An 11713-nucleotide genomic window follows, 5' to 3' on the forward strand; every position below is an offset into this window, starting at 1 on the left:
TTAGCTGCCCGGGCTGGAGGCTAGGAGTGGGGGCTGGCCGTCTGCCTGTGGTCTGGAGTGGTGGGTTGCTTTGCTCTGCGTTGGACGGGGGTGCCTGCTCACTATTACCCCTGCGGAACGGGGCTAACTCTGACGTCCAGGAATGGCTGTACCTCAGGTACGGCAGCACCGGGACCAGAGTTAGTAGGGTGTGTGGGGAGTGTGAATGGGTGTCTGGCGTACATCCTTGTAAGTCTTGGGTTGTATGTGTATGTGAGAGCATGAGGGAGGGAGTGTATGACTGTGTTTGTGTGTGACTGTATATGTCAGGTGGGGTTTTGGACTCCTCCCTCTCCTGGGACATCTGGCAATACTACAACATCTTTGCCTACCCTCCCCCTGCCTTAAGCATCTGTCTGGTCGCTCCCGGTGGCTGCCTGGTGGGGTTTGGTTCCCTGGGCTCTGTTGGGTCCTCGGCGGGGTGGGTCTCCCTTGGGTCCCGGGCTGCTTTGTTCCGGGCCCGGCCGACTCGGGGGTGAGCGTCTCCCGGGACTCTGCCAGCTGCTGGTTGTGGACCCCCGGGGTGATCCTCTGCGCCTCGAGGGGGTTGGGGCTTCTCCGGTGACAGTCTCCCTGGGGTCTCCGCACTCTGGGGTGACCTCTGGATCTCTGGGCTTGGAACTCCCTCCATCTTCCGACGTTTTGGGGGCAGGTCTGTGGCCCTTCACACTCACTATTGGATGCTCCTATAGAGAAACCTTACACATACAAGCGTGCGTACGCACACAGGTGCTCACATGGTGCTTTCATAAGTATTACTTGGACATCTTCAGCACATGACCTAAGGTTGTGGTGCCCTAAATGCCTTAGTAATAATTACTGTATGATTGTCAGCAAACATTTTTACTTTTATATATCTTCATGTAGCTGATGCAGCAATGTTTTTGTCTTGTGGTTTGTTTTTTCCCCCCCTCTCTTTCTGCAGGTCTAGAAGCGGATTCTGGTTCATTTATTGTTTATTCTATATGAAACCCCCCCCCTCCCCCTTTACCTCCATCTCTTCCTTCTCTCTCTTCTTTTTCTTTCACTTTTGTCTCTGTGTCCGGTTCGAATCTTAAAAACATCTAAAAATATTTTTAATAAAGTTTTGGTATCAGGCGTGACGTCAGCAGAAGCTGTACCGCTCCACCTGAGAGAAAAACTGTAAGGCTAGTCGCCAGCATTCAGACATCAATTCTGATTGCTTCGCAGCCAAACAGGACACGGTAAAAAAAAAAAAAAAAAAAGGAAATGAGATGTTGTAATGAGCAGGATCCAATCATGGAAAACTTATTAAGACATTTAATAACATTTAATAAGAACAAACAAATCAGTGCATCATTACAGTCTGTGTTTATAAAAGTCTTTTGCTTTCACCCGTCCACATTTTCAGAACTATGTGACTATGGGAAGCACTTTCAAAAGACTCGATTCTTGGGTGTTGAAAATATTGGGGTAGCGCAGATAAAAGGCCAATGTCTGCATTCAAAGAAAAAGGAAGACATCAAAGATCAGATGCCATGACACAACTGCTTTGACTTCCACTACATTTTGGAACCATCTGTGTAAGCATACAAAGAAATTATAAACCAATCATAGTTAGTTAGCTCTTAAGAATACCCAATTACACTGCTTCTAAAGTTGTGTACTACCATTGCCCTCTTCATTTTTTAAAATCGTTGTTGGCCAACGTTGTTCAAAGAACAGATTAGATATCTGTTTCTGTAAGTTGCTTTTGATTAAAAGCGTCTGCCGAGAAATAAATGTATTTAGTAAATAAATACACAGTAAATAAATATATTTATGTACTGTGGAACAGGGAAGGTCACCTTCATATTGACAGAGGGTGAATGTAGGTGTCGTCCTTCTAATTAAGGGTTTAAAAACAACATACATAATGACATTACATTCTTAAATCTGCTTAATTCGGTTAAGGCTCAGTAATTTGTTAGAGTCTACCCTGACATCCTTGGGTTTAGCCAATTACAGAGCCCACTCGTAAAGAACCTAATCTGGTATTGCCAAACCAGCGCATCTTTGTGGATGTGGGAGGAAAAGTGGAGTAAAACCCATGAAGGCACAACAAAAATTTGCATGCTTTTTAAAATTCAGGACACTGGAGCCATGAACCAATGGCATAAACACTGCACTACCATGATGACCCAAAGCACAGCTAATATTTTCACATTTATAAGCAACCTCCATTTATGTGTTTTAATCCACCTTAATAAAAGGACATACAGTATGTCTGTGTATCTGTCTCTGTCATTCCAACAGATGGTACATCGCAAAACATTTGTTTGTGATGTACCATCTGTTGGAATGAATAATGCAATGCATTTTGTTACTACGCAAATTAAAAGGTACGTTCCAATATATGGTGCACTGCAAACATCAACGCTGAGGTCTACATTGATTACTTAGATTTCAACCTACCTTAGATGGGTAGCACAGCTAGATTGAATATAAACATGACAGGTACATTCTTTCAAAGTACAGAACAGTTAAAAATCCACCATTATAAACTCATTCTTGTGTCTAAGACCATGCCTTTTGGATATCAGAAGATGCTGAGCATTACTGTAATTCAATTTAATATAGTTCATTTTTATAGAGCCCTCTTCACTGAATGCCCCTCAGAAATGCAATACAATAGTACAAGCTACCAGGGAAAGGGATACAGATTTGCTAAAATACATCAAAAACAAAGTAATAATAATTCTTTGCATTTATATAGTGCTTTTCTCACTACTCAAAGCACTCAGCAATTGCAAGTTAAGGGCCTTGCTGAAGGGCCCAACAGAGCAGAGTCCCTTTTGGCATTTATGGGATTCAAACCGGCAACCTTCCGATTGCCAGTGCAGATCCCTAGCCTCAGAGCCACCACTCCACCAAGTAGAAATTAATTAACATAAATGAAAAAAACAACATCTGTCCTAATCAGCTAATTGTAGACCCACGGCCAAATTGTAGAAAAGGAGTCAGAGAAGTCCTGGAGACCTCTGTCAATAGGCCGACCCAAACTAGCCAATCTACAGCTGAGTCAGTGCTGGGCCAGCAAGTCTGAGTTTGAGACCCTCCCACCCCATGATTCCAGTTCTCATTTATCTGAGATGACTTTTTCATAAGTAGGCAAACAACTTGGCAATAGAGCAGTGGCAGTAAGTGCCACATGATGATACTGAAAAGAGAAACAGAAGGCTTAGAAACACCTTGTAAAATATTGTATTACTTTTACCTCTATACAGTATTTGTACTAGTGACTAACAACCGAGATGCAGTATGCACAGCTAATCAGCAGCTCTAGTCAGGGTGTGCTAAACTGAAGTAGCGAGTCTTTAGCCTGTAAGTAAAATCTCGTCCCTCCACTGTTTTATTAATTTTAGGAATCATAAGCAAACCGGCATCATGAGATCTTAATTTGTGCTCTGGTTAGTAAGTAATGATAAGGTCAAATAAGTAAGCAGGTCCTCGGCCATTTAGCAACATGGTATGAGGAGGAATTTAAAATTTGCCCTAAACTCAACCAGGAGCCAGTGTAAGGAATTAAGAAACCTGTGTATTCTAGAATAGTTTGTTTTTACAAGATATTGAACGTTAGCACATAATCTGCTTTATTCATTGATCCTAGGGTCTATTCAGTGGTATCTTTTTAAAGTTATTTATGTTTCCAAAATTGCTGGGACGATTTAGCACAGCTGAATGTGCTCAGAAAACATAGCAGGGAATGACATCTTCATACTGTTTGAATGGAGTAATGAAGGATAAAAGAACAGCAAGATTTGTGATTTAGAAAACTCCAAGACACAAAAGAAAAAAATACAGAAAAAACACTTGGAGATTTTACATACCACATTGTACTCGTTCAAATGTCAATGCAGGGAAGATCACGTTTTACAAACCTACTGAGGCAAAAAATGACGGTTTCATTAAGAGCCAAGCACACAGTCCAGTTGGGAGACATTAAAAACCCTTAGTACTATGTTATTTATTACACTTTTTTAATAATCTTTACTTGAATGTATTGTGCTATTTATCCACTGGAAAAAAAAAAGTCAAGAACTTTAAAATCAACCACAAAATGCTTAGTGTTATCCAAGTCAAAGTGCAAGTCAAGAGGTCTAGACATATGACAATCAAGCTCAAATTGTTCATTTCCTTCTTGAAAATGATAAGTTGAAGGTCAAAACTAACTTCTTTGTGATTTATTTTTTTTAGCATTGAAGTACTGGTTAACAGAATTTCTCTTTTTAAAATATCTTAAGAAACAGCGTACTAAAACTTTCTGTAGCTCATCTGCTGGCTGTTTCCGTGTCCGAATGTTTCAGAGTCCATATGCCTGCAAGTACTTGAACAATTCGAGGTAAATACGCCACAGACAGGCCATTTGTTTTGGCCCTGCAATGATGCATTGTTTTGCTGTCTACAGCACATTTTTACACCAGTGAAACAGCGGGTGAATAATGAAGCAGTCGAAGGGACGCCTCTCGCCCCTCCTGTCCACTCTTACAGCTATTTTTATTATTGTCTTACTTATAGTTTTCATTTTTCATTCTCCACGGGACCATGCCTCTTTAACGCAAGCGGCTTTCAAAGTTGGGTGTGAGACACATTCTCTGGGCTGCTGTTTCATTGCTGAGAACATCTGATTTTTAAAGTCTATGACAAAGCCTAGGTTGGAAAACAGTATGAAAATATATGCAACAGAAAGCCTTTTTAATTACTATTAATTATTGCTTCTTTACAATGTAAAATCATTTCAAGCATTTGTACTGTATATTTGAATGCTGCTTGCTAATCATTAACAGTGAGATAGATAGATAGATAGATAGATAGATAGATAGATAGATAGATAGATAGATAGATAGATAGATAGATAGATAGATAGATAGATACTTTATTAATCCCAAGGGGAAATTCACATTAAAAAAAAAAAATCAGGGGAAAGTGCGAACGCAGTCCCCCACTACCACAAATTATGCAGTCGAGTTTCCCGCCTTTGGGAAAATCGCAGGGGTCAGCACACCCGGAGTGCAATGGATGAGCCTCGCCCTGGGAGAACCACCTTACTGATCATGGTATCTCCCCTGCCAGGTAAGTATAGTGAGAGGGGTTAGCATAAAATGAGGGAGCCTGTTTAAAAGGAAAGGCTGCGCTCCTAACAGTTTTTAATTCTCCAGATATGATTTGATTACAAGGACTGTGTACTTTGAGTGGGTATAAAGGCACTGATCAGTTGTTCTGTAATATTATGGGTTTTTTTTCCAGAAATGCAGTGTGGTGTAGTGGTTAAGACTTTGGACCTCAGTCTCTGAGGTTGTAGGTTCAAATCCCACTACTGACACTGTGTGACCATGAGCCTGTTCTCCAACTGGAAAAAGAAATGGAACCAATTGTGTCCCAACGGTTGTAAGTTGTCTTGGCATCAGCCAAATAATACAAATACCTTCCAGCTATTTAAGCGTCTGCTCCACAGTAAAATATCAAGATTGAAGATTATTGCAAAGATAATACATGTGGTAACATTAAAGATGCTGCACATAATCAGAAGTTCATGACATATCCAATAAATTCTTAGGGCTAGCAAAAAAAAAACAAAAGCTGGGACCTCAAATTGTGTTATGTTTCCTATAGTCTTGTAAGCACACTGCCACAAGATTAGTGATCATCCAGACTTACTCTACTATTACCTAGCACAAGAAGTTCAATTGAAATGCTTAAAGTAGATACTTAGCAAATGCATGCTGTTCCAGAAACAACAGAAACGCGACCATATCAGATCATCCGTTAACATGCATATAATGGTATCAAAGAGAAAAGTGGAACATGAAAACATATTCTCGATACATCAATATGTCTTTAATGAATAATGGATTTTACTTGACAACACAGACAAAAGCCAAAGAATATCTGTTCTTTTTTTTATTTACTCAACCCAATATTAGAAATCTACTACTGATATTCACAAAGCAAAGGGCTATTCTCCATCAATGCAGAACCAGAGGGTAGGGCATTAAATGATGGCAACATAAGGAGCACATCTATGTGAACTCCTAGAGAAGAACGATAAACTTGCTCCAGGCTGTGGTTGAGAACTTTATTTGTTGGATCTTTCCTTGAGGTTTCTGTTTTCTCTTCTTCATTGACAATTTATATTTCATTAACGGGAACTATCCTTCTACTCTATAAATTCATTGTTTGTGCTCTCTACAAAGTGTTAGTCATGCATAGTAAGGATGAATAGCTTGTATTTCTCTAATATTCATGAATGTACTTTCTCTGTGTGTGTTTAGAATGTACATACATTCAGTAACCCATTCTACAGTCTAACTTTGTTCAATCTATAATGCAGATTACAGAGAATTATAATGAAAAAAAAAAAATCAGATTGCCTTCATTTTGCAGTTGTTTACAAAATAGCATTAAAAAATACATTTTTTTTTAGATCCCAGGATCATTGATTGGTTAACTAATTAATTAGTTTGTATTCACATTATAGTTCCTGCTTCCAGTGTTATTATTAGTATTCCCAGTCTGAAAATTCAGATCTGTTGCAAAAGTAGTATACACATTTATGACAAGGGAATTTTAGCTTTTTGTGAATAGCAGTTTTATAACAGGTCAGCTTGATAGTTTGTTCAGAATTCTGATGCATACATTATATTAACAGAACAATGAAGATTTCTGTGTTGAATCTATATAACTGAATTTTAACATGAGACAAGATATTTCTTAGGAGCATCATTAAATGTGATCCGAAGGCCTTTATTTAGTCCAAGGTGTGTGATTTTTGTACTGACGCAAGCCCTGACACTGCCTAATCGTATATGTGCTCAAAATGTGCGAGCGAGCATGCTAGGTGTCACAATCTGAGTGTCCAGACTATACACACAAATGGTCCAGATGGACAGTTTTACCCATTGACAATTTGCAATAAAACTTTACCCCTTCAAACTAAAAAGCAATATGGCCACAGGCTTCTTAAAATGTCAACAAAACTTGTGTTCTGGAAATACAAAGAAAAGAAAAAGTCATAATTAAACATGTGGATGGTTAGGAAGGTGTGAACACTATGGTCTGTCTATTTGAAAGAAAGAACTGGAGGTACATAATCTATGTAATTTACAATAACACCCAAAAATGTATTTCTTGTATAGCCCAAAATCACACATGGAATGCCCCCCAGCCTTGACTCCCTACAAAACACCCAAAAACAATCCCTTGTAGGAAAAAAATGGAAGAAATCAATCAATTCAATAAGATCCCCCCTTCCAGGTAGGTTGGGTGTGCACTGAGGTTAAAAAACAGGGTAAATACAACACAAAGAACAGAACACAACTAATCCTCTTCACAGTTTTAGATGGCCAATCTATCATTGCCACCTCAGAAATACAATCAAACAGTACAGACTACTATGTTCTTGTACAGCACTCCTCACTAAGTGCAGGCACAGAACTCCGTGATCACTCTCAAGGCAGAAATGCAAAAACAGATTATACCATTCACTAAATAGAGAATGAGGATACAGATTTGTTAAAATATATCAAAAACAAAGTAGAAACAACTATATCTGTCTGTCAGCTAATTGTAGAACCGCAGTCAAATTAAAGAAAAGGAGTCAGACTAGCCAGATACAGTCAGAGACCTGGAGACCTCAGCCAAAAAACTGCCTTCCCCTACTGGACATTCTCCAGCTGAGTCAGTGTTGGGCCGACCAATCTGATGAAAGGACCCTTGTATCCTCAATGATTCCAGCATTCCATTAACTGAGGTGACTGTGACAAAGTCACCAGTTTACCTTTGGGTCTGTTTTTTACAGGTTTCTCCAGTAAATGATTGGTTCCTGCCTTGTGCCCTGTGTTGGTTGGGATTGGCTCCAGCAGACCCCCGTGACCCTGTGTTCGGATTCAACGGGTTGGGAAATGGATGGATGGATGTTTCCTAGATACTTTTATCATTGGTTATTTACTTGTAAGTGTGTTGCTAAATGATACCTAATGTATACAATCTTCATCCTCTACATTAAAAACATACTGAAATACATTATATAGGCATGTGTTTTGCTGCCAGAGCTCATTTAACTTAGTCTCCATGCTGTCCATGCACAAAACTCATTCTCTCTGTGGCATGTATATTGTTATTATTGTTACCACACGCACACATGGAGGTGTGAAAATTGGCTCATGAGACTACTCACACTAGAAGACAGCCGAATTAAAATTCTGACATGACAGAAATTCTTCTGATCTTACAACATCCTAGTTATAAGATGGAAGCGGGAAATCGCAGCCCCTATCTTACTGCATGTGAAACAACAGTTGATAAAAGTGAAATTCGAGCGGACTCTGAAAATCAGTTGGCGACTGCACATTGTGCCAGAATCACACAGTGTACACTTTTCTGTTCTGTAGTATACTTCAGATAACTTCAGGCAAGTAGCGGCAACTTGGAATATGTCAGTTCCACGTGAATTGATGGCTTATTTAGTTAAAGTATTACTTCACTGAAAGATACAAGGTACCAAGAAGACTTGAAGAATTTCTTAGTGTTTCAGAAGGAATATTTTTTATTCTTTCTTCCAAAGCTGCTTCAGTTTTGTAAAGATTGGTGAGAGTCTGGTTGACAAAACTACCATTAAGCTCCATCACATCCTGTGTATGAGGTTTGGTTTTAGACTTTGACTCGACTATTCTGACATTACATTGATTATTTGTTTTGAATCATGGATTTTCAATTGAGCTTTAAATGTAAGAGTAATGTCTAATTAATAGTAGACTCATCATTAACATGGCATCCAAATCCTGAGACTGCAATATATTTATCGTATATACTCACGTTAAAGCTCTCCTACAAAAAAGTCGGGGCCTGATTTTACCGCATAATTTTTGGTATTTTATAACATCGGTCGTATAAGTAGAATGCGGAAAACTCACGTTATTGGTCCAAGAGATTATGATATGCTAATGCCTACCTGACAGAGTAACCACAGAACACACTGCCTTTTTTTCTATGCCTTGTGCCTACGTGACCACACGGTAATACCTGAAATATTCCAAAGCAACGTTTGCAATGTTTTGTGTTTTTTGTATCTCACACCCTCATACACATTTATCGTAAGAGCATCTCTTATCTGTGATGGAGCATTCGATCAGAAGAAAATATGAAGCTGGTTTTAAATTAAAAGTCGCTGAAGTCGCAAAAGAAATTGGTAAATGCGCTGCTGCAACAAATTCGATGAGAAACTGGTGTGAGACTGGAGGAAGCAAGAAGATGTAAAAGTGTCACATTTTTGAACGGACATATAAGTCTGGGTCTGATTTTATGATTGATTTTTCAGGTTCAAAACCTAACTTATATGCAAGTATATACGGTAAACCTGTTGAATCCATGCTTCATCAGTGGTTTGAGATTGTTCTTGTTTTTATGACCAAAATCCAAAACTTACCAATGTTGTTTCTTGTCCTAGTGTGTGGATATAAACACAGGGAACTTCAGTTTCTGTATTACATCTTGCCTGAAGAAGGGGCCTGAGTTGCCTCGAAAGCTTGCATATTGTAATCTTTTTAGTTAGCCAATAAAAGGTGTCATTTTGCTTGGCTTTTCTGTAAAACTTTAATAAAAACAATTTTTTGAATTAAATTTTCATCAATAATGCATTGAATTTTAATTCTGTGTTTAGACTTTCATCGTGACAAAGCAACATACTGTATACTGTAACTGCCCATGATTGAATTTCGTATCTTTCTCTCTATTAAATAAAACGGCTTTTTTGAATGTTTGGCTATGAGATTTGTTCATTTTCTTTGCAAAATCTATTCTAATGGGAAACTGTTAACATTTTAATACAAATGGCATATCAAGATCTCCTTTGTTTTCTAATGTTATCCATGGGAGATTTACTTGCATTACCTTTCTTGGATACATTCTTCGTTCTACAGTAATTTGTCCGGTGTTAATGGTTGTAGATACTCTTCAGGATATTGTAAGTTGATGTTTTCATGTTCCGCATGATCACCACCAACCGTTTCAGCATGCAATTTGCCGTGTAACTGATCGACATTTTTGGCATTAATTCGTTTGACTTCATCATTTCTCGGTGCTAGGATTGCCGGTATACAATTTTTTTCAGTTGATAACCCTTCGTGATGAAATTCTTCAATAAGATTTGGACATGATATGTCTTCTTTAATTGGGAACTTAAAGTGAGGAAAACGTTAAAATGTATAAGAGCTGAGAGAGAAGGAACTGTGTCTGACAAAAGCATTTACATGTATGAGAGGTGAGAGTACTGTGTGAGCGGCATGGTGGTGCAGTGGGTAGCGTTGCTGCCTCGCAGTAAGGGGAACTTCCCGGGTCCTCCCTGCGTGGAGTTTTCATGTTCTCCCTGTGTCTGCATGGGTTTCCTCCGGGTGTTCTGGTTTCCTCCCACAGTCCAAGACATGCAGGTTAGGTGCATTGACAATTCTAAATTGTCCCTAGTGTGTGCTTGGTGTGTGTGTGTGTGCCCTGCGGTGAGCTGGCGCCCTACCTGGGGTTTGTTTCCTGCGTTGCGCCCTGTGTTGGCTGGGATTGGCTCCAGCAGACCTCTGTGACCCTGTAGTTAGATTATAGTGGGTTGGATAATGGATGGATGGAGTACCGTGTGTGTGGTTGAATATGGTTGAGAGGAGGGCGTGACTTGAAAAATTCTTATGGCCAAAGTCTCGTTGGACTTGAAAAAAAGCTCTTCAAAAAGAACTCGTTGCATGATTTTTTTTATATAATAGAGAGATGTAAACTTTTGATATCTTTGCAAATGTGTCCAATTTTTCTACTATTATTGAACAATACTTAAGGTGTGTCTTCATCATGTTTTCTGTTCCACATGAATCAACAGATAATACTTTGTTTGTGTGACAAGAAAAAACAATTTGCACACATGCCTCAGTGGCTGTTTTCAATCATGCCAGAAGTGTTCAGTCCATCCATCCATCCTTTATCCAACCCGCTATATCCTAACTACAAGGTCACGGGGGTCTGCAGGGCACACACACACACACACCCAGCACACACAGGACAATTTAGGGAAGCATTCAGTAATTAAGAAAAATAAATCCTTGATTATGGAGGAGTGCAACTGGTAGCTGGGATAAAGCATAAATAAAAGAAATGAGTCTTGTAAACAAAACCCCACAATGCAAACCACAGTCCTAAGTCTCAGTTGAGATGAGTGCAGTTCTTACACACTATTAATTCTTCTATATATATCTTCTGATCATATTCACAATGCAGACCGCTATGTATGTGGTCTGCTTAAATTCATACTCTCAGACAGTGAGTGATTTAAGATCTCTTCTGGGATCCTTTGGTTTGCAAACTTTATGTGTCTTGGTTAAAATGAATTGTAGCTTCTGGGTGCTTTAACATGTTTTGCATATTCTACAACTATAATTGCGTAAAAGTTTTATCACTCCATATATTACTGATATAAATACTTCAGTAAAGTTGACCAAAGGAAATTTGTTTTTCAATAATGCAAAATGAATATTTACTACTGCACTTTAGTAGATTGTTTTACTGTAATACGGATTAAGGTATAAAACATTATAACTTGAAGTAAAGCTTGGTGAGGCACAGTTTTTTTTCCCATTAATCATCAATATAATTTGTTATCATGTAGTAAAGGGAGTGACTAATAAATATCTGATTGGATATT

General features: G+C 38.8%; 1 non-coding gene across 1 annotated transcript; it reads right to left on the reverse strand.

Annotated features, from left to right (window-relative positions):
• Positions 1-4956: 4956 nt before the first annotated feature.
• On the reverse strand, positions 4957-5120 carry LOC120515294. The gene has a single exon (XR_005630629.1). It is a non-coding gene; the product is annotated as a U1 spliceosomal RNA (small nuclear RNA).
• Positions 5121-11713: the final 6593 nt, after the last annotated feature.

Source organism: Polypterus senegalus, chromosome 14 (assembly GCF_016835505.1).
Source record: "Polypterus senegalus isolate Bchr_013 chromosome 14, ASM1683550v1, whole genome shotgun sequence".
NCBI lineage: Eukaryota > Metazoa > Chordata > Cladistia > Polypteriformes > Polypteridae > Polypterus > Polypterus senegalus.